At 40.5% G+C, this 9,437-nt stretch overlaps 1 long non-coding RNA gene across 1 annotated transcript; it reads left to right on the top strand.

Moving 5' to 3' along the window:
* Positions 1 to 6: 6 nt before the first annotated feature.
* Positions 7 to 4,911, top strand: LOC113464319 (uncharacterized). Its single transcript, XR_003389149.1, has 2 exons — positions 7 to 1,267; positions 1,600 to 4,911. It is a non-coding gene; the product is annotated as an uncharacterized LOC113464319 (long non-coding RNA).
* Positions 4,912 to 9,437: the final 4,526 nt, after the last annotated feature.

Genomic DNA, 9,437 nt, shown 5'->3' on the forward strand with positions numbered 1-9,437 from the left:
ACCCTGAACTACTTCGAAGACCAGTGATTTAAATGTTTAGTCAAGGACGAAATTGTAAGAAGAAATTCTTGTTAATTATCCTGTGACGTATCTCGCAAATACATAAAGTGACCGAATCTAACGTTTCATCATTAAATTCTCTTCGGACTCATAAGAGAATAAATCTATTTAAAAAGTAACGAAGATAGAACCGACCGGTCGGCGAGATGTGAATATATTTCCCAGGTGGAAGTCTTTAGTTTCACTTGAGTAATTTCCGTCGCGAGGAAACTACTGAAATAGTCTCATCGGATGTAAGTTCTCACCGGATGTGAAACAACTCGAACGCGTTATGATGTACCATGAAGCCGGGGCTCTGACGACAGCGTACGCACCCTACGACGCGATAGCATCTGATGGATCCTAAATGACATCGGTTAGGTTCGGCGTTATCGTCAGCGACATCGTCGAGGGCGTCTATTTGTATCGCAACGGACTCGACGTCCCACGCGAACTAGCGAGCCAGCTAAAAAAGACCGGCGTTATGTCATTATCGGTGAACGATGACGGAAAGCCATGTGAGGCGTAGCCGCGTATGAAGCGGGCGTTAATGGACCGTGAGCGGAGTGTAGGACTGGCACGATCGAGTAGCTCCGTTAATAACGGCGAAGACGTTTTCGCGCGGAGAAGGGGTGGGACTTTAAAAAAAGCACGGACACCCCTCGCCGAGACACATTCTTCCACGGCCGTTTCGTGAATGAATCATCCACGTCCATGCGTTGTCGTACGTCAGTTTTGACGCGCGGGCGTGATTATAAAGGATTATTCGCGGTTACTCATCGTTAGGTCGGTGATCAGTTATCAGCGTCGACGTTGACGCTGTTCGTGTCATCCGGTTGATGAAAAAAGTTCGCAGCTACGGGTACCGCAGTGTGAAGTTACAAGGAAAGTAGCGAGTGCACTGTGAAGTTCGCGCGACGGCGTGCCACAACGGGTACGTAGCTGTCGAGAAGACGAGAGAGGAAGGGAGAGAGGGGGCGAGAATCGGTTCTGAAAGCGGAGTTTCGAGCTATCAGAGAATTAGATTCCCTGGGAACTTATCGGCCATCTCGGGCAACTTGCTATCCTGGAGTTAAAGACGGAGATATCCGAGCAGGGGACTTGCCAGGACTACTCGTCCTTCGTTCGGACGCATAAAGTCCCAGGATGAAGGGGATGCTTCTAGTAATGAGCACGATGGTTTGGTTTGTCGCGGCGGAAGTTTTCCTTGGCGACGTCGACGAGCCGAGTAAGTGATTCAAACTTCTGATTCCTTGTTCGACTACATTCGCTCGAGCATAATAGTTAAATTACGACGGATCCATTAGGTTTTCGGGTATAGATTAGCCGATTTAGCTTCACATTATTAAATGTTTCAGATCAAAAGTGAACTGCGAATCGCGATTTTTAAATATAAAATGGAATAATGCAATATGTAATTAATTATTTTAATGTTGTACCTTCTATATTAATGTACGGGTAGAATTTATTGGCATTATCGTATATTTTTAATTAGATGATACATCGATGTCTCTTTCCGTCAATTTTCACATCAATCACAAAACGTTATTCTCATTTAAGGCTACTAAACATTGGTTTTGATGGAATAAGCGCAGGAATCATTATCATTGATGGAATAAATGTTGGAATCTGGAATGTGGAATTAAAATTCGTCGGGTGTCGAGTCCAACAATACGGCTTCGCCGGCAGTCGTTTCTCGTCGCCGGCGATTCTGAGTCGACGTGACGGTTCGTCCATGGCACGTGGAACGCGCGGATCGTTGCAATTACGGTACTAATTAATGCCGAAAGACAACCAGCCGCGGTATCAGTCGTCCATAATAACGCTGTTGACAACATCATAATCGTTATTAAGCATTTATGGCTCGTGACGAGGCTGACGCGGCCGCGACGCGCACAGAAATTAGGGTGGACGGGATCGACGGACGCGACGGGGTTGGACCGTAGAAAAAAAGAAGATCGTGGAGGGGGCCGCATTAATTTCAACGCGTCCCATGGTAGCCAGGACGATATACGTGGACAGTATGGTGAATTTGGCTGTCAATAGTTGTTTTGCGGCCGGCACAACCTCGGTTTCCGTGCTCTACGACATCGGACGGGACCGCAGCCCGTTTATTTAATCGATGCATTATGCAAATTGACATAACGGTTCCACTTCGGATGCAGTAATCGACCGCCATCTCTTGACTGATTCACAACGGGACAATGTGTGTACGCTGAATAATTGGCAGTACCGTGTTGCGGCACCGAAATCAAAGCTGCCACCGCACTTCCTTTCCGTATCATCGGAACGTCGATTTCGTGATATACTATTTCACGATTTTCTTATACTCAACTTGAAATTGTTAATCGTAATGAGGAGCGTGAGTTTTCATACTACTCTTTTCCTAATTGCAATTATTTATCAACTTCCCTTCCTTATCTTATTTTATAGTTGTGCCGTTTTCAAGTTGCAGATGTACGCGAAATTTTCGTTAAGTTATAACATGAATTAAGTGATAGATTGCAAAGGTATAATTAATCCGAGTAACGAGGGTAATGAGTGAAATTTAGAGGAGTTGCGCGTGTATTAAACAGTGTTCACCGACACGAATAGCCGTTAGAGGCGGTTAAACGCATACACTCGGTTTAAATTTAATTTTAATTTAATACTAATTAGTGTATTATACATCGAGAGGCTCCAAGTTCACTCTTTGAGAGTGCTTCAACACAAATTGCACGAAAATTGACACGTAAGAGAGCGAATAATTTCTCACTCGTCGAGTTCGCTTCGCGTCTTTCACGCTCTGGCACTGTTATACGCAAATTCGATAGAAGTGGAAATGAAACTTGAGCATTCCCCATGCACTCGCAATTTCTACAAAAACGTTATATTGCATATTGTTTGTTGTCGAAACGAATACGTTCCCTGAAAACGCGCATATAAAATTATTACATGCATTTTAATTTCCACCACACGCGCATCTGCCTATGTTCGATCTTACTATGTTCGATCTTATTAAACGCGAAACAAGAGGTAGTCCACTAAATTCTATCAGATTTCATTTATAAATGATTTGTTATTTTTTCAATTAGTAATCTGAACCATAGAACAAAGATTGTCGCTCATCAAAGTGAACTGGAATATAATGTTTCTCATCCAATTGAGAATATTTTAACAAGATTTATTTTTTAAATAATTGCGGAGTATAACGAGTTGGAAAATTATACTCGATTTCATTAAACCCAATCGTTTTACTTCTATAAAGAAATCATTTCAATTGTCTACTTTTAAATCCATACATTGACAGAATTAGGAGTACTACTCCACGAAAGATTGTAGTTCCACGCGATGATTCTTTCGCGGAATAATTTCGCGTTTCGTTGTAGCTGGAATAGAAAGGCACGTAGCATTCGTTTATCGTAGTAGAAAAATTATGGCAGAAATATGTAACACGACGAGGCAGCGGAGCCATCCGTTCATCGCGTGTGTGTACGAGGCTTGAGGTCGGACTAGTTAAATAGCATTCCTGCTTGCCTTCCACCTGTGGACGGGAAATTACAATAAATTCACTGAATTACAGCGCCCTGAGAGGCTTCGTGAATAACCCATAATCGCTCAAAAATTCGATGTTAATGCAGTTCGATCGCGCGACACAGCCGACAGTCAGGCTCGACGTACCTACGGACATTTCGTGATATGTATGTATGTGTATGTGTTATACGGCCGTTTCTTCTCGCTGAAAACTGCTCGAATAATTTTCAACACGCGAGCCACGTATACGCGGCTCATTAGAATATTTCGTTATAAATTACGCGGTAACACTGCGCGGTTCTACTATTATTACGATACGCGGCTATTTTGTTCGACCCTCGTGCTTGATGAAAGCATCACCGTCATTGTGATTCAGAGAATGATCTACACGTAAAACATTACATTCGCCTAAAATACACATCTAATAATACGGAGAAAGTAATACCGTTCTTCAGCGAACAACAGTTTTTTCTTATTTTTCGTTCTTCGTTTTCATAATCTGGACGTGTAATATAATTTTGTGGAAAACGAATAGAAGAGAGTTTGAAATTTGTAATAAGAGATTTTGTTTAATGCATAGATTATTACGCTTTTAATGGAGAAATGTTAATTAGCATAATTTTTTTTTACGTAGTTCCTTTGACAAAAATATATTTTTCTGAATAAAATATACCACCAATGAAAGTCGCCTATAAACACTGACTTTCTAAACGGTGCGGTGGTGCAAAAAAATTTAACAAAAGAATTATTTTTTTTTACTATTGTTTCCAGTTCTATTATTCTTATTCATCCGCTTTTTTATTTCCTGTCATTCTTGCTTTTACTTCATCATCTTCGATATTCCTAAGGTCCTTACGAGGCATTTATACATTAATTACATAGTACATAATTAAACGATAATTTTAATGAATAAATTTAAATAGGTAATACGTTCCTTGGCTGTACATTCTAATCTATTTTGCCGGTGACACCCTCTCTGCAGTTTTGTTACGTAGCGTCATACATTTGAAAAAAGCCTGCATTTTTTGTGCAGCATCGCGTGATTTTTCGATGTATCACGAGACACGGATGTACGAATCGCGAAATTCCGGGGGACGTACAAATGGTGTCATCGATCGCTGTTACGTGATTTATGACGTTCGTTTTCGTGTGATCATTTTGTATCGCGTTTTTTACCCATCTTTCTTCGGATTTCTCGCGATCGATAAACACAGTCTGCGGTATTCCCAGTACGAAATTTTTTTTAACCAGAAACCAAAAGCTTTGCGTAGTATGCAGTTAAAACGAAATCCATACTGTGTCATACGAGTACTTATCATCTGAGCGCATTATAAATACAATAAAATGTTTCTATTCATATGTAACAGTAATTATAATATTTTAAAGAAAAGAGATAAAAATGGAGTAACAGTAAGCATTGTAGCGGGAATACATTATCAGTGTTAGAACAAATTTTTCTGGTTCTGATGGAAGCAGCACAGCGTCATCAGCAACTTTTTTAATAACCGGCCAGGTCTGTCGACAAGGACGAGTAGCCTGGGACACTTAATTCTTTAATCACCTACTACAAGAGCTTTCTAACAGCATCCATCGTTGCAGGCGTTATTAATTTGCAGACTACGCGAAGAAAGTGTTGGAAACGAGAGTCGCGTCGGACGGGTCTATAGGAATAGCGGGGGTGGGGTATCGCCCCGTAAATCAGAACTGGAATATAATGTTTCTCATCCAATTGAGAATATTTTAACAAGATTTATTTTTTAAATAATTGCGGAGTATAACGAGTTGGAAAATTATACTCGATTTCATTAAACCCAATCGTTTTACTTCTATAAAGAAATCATTTCAATTGTCTACTTTTAAATCCATACATTGACAGAATTAGGAGTACTACTCCACGAAAGATTGTAGTTCCACGCGATGATTCTTTCGCGGAATAATTTCGCGTTTCGTTGTAGCTGGAATAGAAAGGCACGTAGCATTCGTTTATCGTAGTAGAAAAATTATGGCAGAAATATGTAACACGACGAGGCAGCGGAGCCATCCGTTCATCGCGTGTGTGTACGAGGCTTGAGGTCGGACTAGTTAAATAGCATTCCTGCTTGCCTTCCACCTGTGGACGGGAAATTACAATAAATTCACTGAATTACAGCGCCCTGAGAGGCTTCGTGAATAACCCATAATCGCTCAAAAATTCGATGTTAATGCAGTTCGATCGCGCGACACAGCCGACAGTCAGGCTCGACGTACCTACGGACATTTCGTGATATGTATGTATGTGTATGTGTTATACGGCCGTTTCTTCTCGCTGAAAACTGCTCGAATAATTTTCAACACGCGAGCCACGTATACGCGGCTCATTAGAATATTTCGTTATAAATTACGCGGTAACACTGCGCGGTTCTACTATTATTACGATACGCGGCTATTTTGTTCGACCCTCGTGCTTGATGAAAGCATCACCGTCATTGTGATTCAGAGAATGATCTACACGTAAAACATTACATTCGCCTAAAATACACATCTAATAATACGGAGAAAGTAATACCGTTCTTCAGCGAACAACAGTTTTTTCTTATTTTTCGTTCTTCGTTTTCATAATCTGGACGTGTAATATAATTTTGTGGAAAACGAATAGAAGAGAGTTTGAAATTTGTAATAAGAGATTTTGTTTAATGCATAGATTATTACGCTTTTAATGGAGAAATGTTAATTAGCATAATTTTTTTTTACGTAGTTCCTTTGACAAAAATATATTTTTCTGAATAAAATATACCACCAATGAAAGTCGCCTATAAACACTGACTTTCTAAACGGTGCGGTGGTGCAAAAAAATTTAACAAAAGAATTATTTTTTTTTACTATTGTTTCCAGTCCCATTATTCTTATTCATCCGCTTTTTTATTTCCTGTCATTCTTGCTTTTACTTCATCATCTTCGATATTCCTAAGGTCCTTACGAGGCATTTATACATTAATTACATAGTACATAATTAAACGATAATTTTAATGAATAAATTTAAATAGGTAATACGTTCCTTGGCTGTACATTCTAATCTATTTTGCCGGTGACACCCTCTCTGCAGTTTTGTTACGTAGCGTCATACATTTGAAAAAAGCCTGCATTTTTTGTGCAGCATCGCGTGATTTTTCGATGTATCACGAGACACGGATGTACGAATCGCGAAATTCCGGGGGACGTACAAATGGTGTCATCGATCGCTGTTACGTGATTTATGACGTTCGTTTTCGTGTGATCATTTTGTATCGCGTTTTTTACCCATCTTTCTTCGGATTTCTCGCGATCGATAAACACAGTCTGCGGTATTCCCAGTACGAAATTTTTTTTAACCAGAAACCAAAAGCTTTGCGTAGTATGCAGTTAAAACGAAATCCATACTGTGTCATACGAGTACTTATCATCTGAGCGCATTATAAATACAATAAAATGTTTCTATTCATATGTAACAGTAATTATAATATTTTAAAGAAAAGAGATAAAAATGGAGTAACAGTAAGCATTGTAGCGGGAATACATTATCAGTGTTAGAACAAATTTTTCTGGTTCTGATGGAAGCAGCACAGCGTCATCAGCAACTTTTTTAATAACCGGCCAGGTCTGTCGACAAGGACGAGTAGCCTGGGACACTTAATTCTTTAATCACCTACTACAAGAGCTTTCTAACAGCATCCATCGTTGCAGGCGTTATTAATTTGCAGACTACGCGAAGAAAGTGTTGGAAACGAGAGTCGCGTCGGACGGGTCTATAGGAATAGCGGGGGTGGGGTATCGCCCCGTAAATCATTCCGCGGGATTTATTATCAAGGATCGTCGCGAGAATAGCTAACGGCAGAGCGAACATAAAAAACAAAATAAAAATAAAGATAAAAATAAAAAGAGTGACGGGAAACCTGGCAAACAGAAATAAAAAGGGGAGAGAACGAATTCGCTCAAGTAGAAGACACCGATCCGGATAACGAATGTGGCGAGTCGAAAAGCAACGAAAAAATGGTGGAACTATTTGCTGAAAAACGACGAGCCGAGCGCGAGAAAAACACGGGAACCCTCGGCCACTCGGTTTCCCGATGCTCGGTTCGAGTTCAAACGAACGACCAAGTGCGGAACTCGAACTTTCTGCGAGGAGCGCGCCGCGGCGAATGAAAATTTCCCGCAAACTGCGAGTAATGTGTTCGCTCGTACGATTTTCACCGGTCGTATGTCACTCCGTTGCCGTTACCAACGTTTTCGTATCGATTCGCAACTTCACTCTGCTGTAAACTATCATTTCACTTATTTATCGGACTATCGGGAGGACAATACTTCAAGCGCTAATTTTCTGTCCCGAGCTGAGCATTATTAATTAATTTTTAAATTTAGCCTTCGCAGGAAGATACATGGTCGATGATCATTATTCAATTCTGACAACATTTTTGATAAACTTCTATTATTAAACTATAAAACTGTCCTTCATTAGGAAGTACCAAAAACCGTATTGGCCAATACGATATTTCACAGAAATTAGACATTCCGAGGTAAGCTTTAAATCCCGCTAGTGTCGAAGCGCGATAGTACAAAGAAAAGTTTATACTTGACACATTTTTCGCGTGATACGGATATTTCGGTAGATAATCAGCTGGAAGTATTTAAACGAGACACTTTGAACACGCGCTGTGTGTATCGCTTGCAAACCACGCAACACTGATTTCCCCTATCGTTGGACGCTCGTCTCACCCTGCGGTATAGTAGCGGGTGCCGATTATCGGATGGATCACACCGCACCGGGCCGGACCGACGCGACGCGGCGTGTTTATCGCGTGGCTATAATTCCGTCCACGGTGAAGAGAGTAAAGAGATTTGCATATAAAACAAGCAATTTACTCGGTTACCATGGAACGCGGCGGGGAGACCATTACTCCTGCTTTGAAGGATAATGGAATAAAGCGGTCGCCTTGTGTTCGTTTTACATCGTTATACTGGTTATCGGGAATTTGCTTTGATTATGCGATGGAAACGCATGGTAATTTCGGCGGCACTATTAATCGGTAGGGGCTAATGGATAGACAGAGCACCGTCCTCCGTCGCTTTCGATATTTAATTTCATATCGCGATGTTCGACCGACTAACCTGCCACCGGTAATCCTCTTTCCCGCGGTACGGATTTCCTGGAGCGAATCCCGCCACGTAAATCCAAATTGACCTGGTATGATCGTCCTGGGATTACTCAGGATGATTGCCAGATAATGATCATTGTAACATATCTTGAAAAACAATTCCAATTTGAGATCAGAAAGCAATTCCCGTATCATACTAATTCAATAAAGTCTTGAAACAATTAAGGAAATTGAGGTCTCTAGAAATAACTTACGTTAATGTCACTCGAGCGATTACTAAATTTTCTTCTCTCTTTGCTTTTTGGAAAATCGTAAGGATTATAAAAATTCCATCTAAAGTACGCTATTACACTTCTATTAAAAATTTAATACAGAAATTGCGTTCTTTGAAACCGCAATGTTTTGCATATGCAGTTATAAAATTACACACGAGGTAAACAGAATGCACATTGAACTTTTCAAATAAGGTTCAATGTATTTTGGGCAAAATTCAAGAGAAACGTTGCGCTCGCCTGAAGGAAACAAGCGCGCATTCATCTCGCGAAAAAGCCCACTTTAGAAACTACGTTGTTAAACCGAGATGCAAAAATTTGCCAGGTAACGCTAGGACAAGAAGGGAAAGAAAAAAATGAAAATATAAATTCTCATTAATTTAAGCCGCTTGTAGCAACACGTTCGCGTATTCCGCCATTCTGCTGCAAAGTGCGCGACAAAAGAAACTAAATAGGATGTAGTCAGTATACAACGCATCCAGCTTGTTTTTAACATCTTACAAAT

The sequence above is a fragment of the Ceratina calcarata genome, unplaced genomic scaffold (genome assembly GCF_001652005.2).
Source record: "Ceratina calcarata isolate Rehan_Ccalc_2016 unplaced genomic scaffold, ASM165200v1 scaffold329.2, whole genome shotgun sequence".
Taxonomy (NCBI): domain Eukaryota; kingdom Metazoa; phylum Arthropoda; class Insecta; order Hymenoptera; family Apidae; genus Ceratina; species Ceratina calcarata.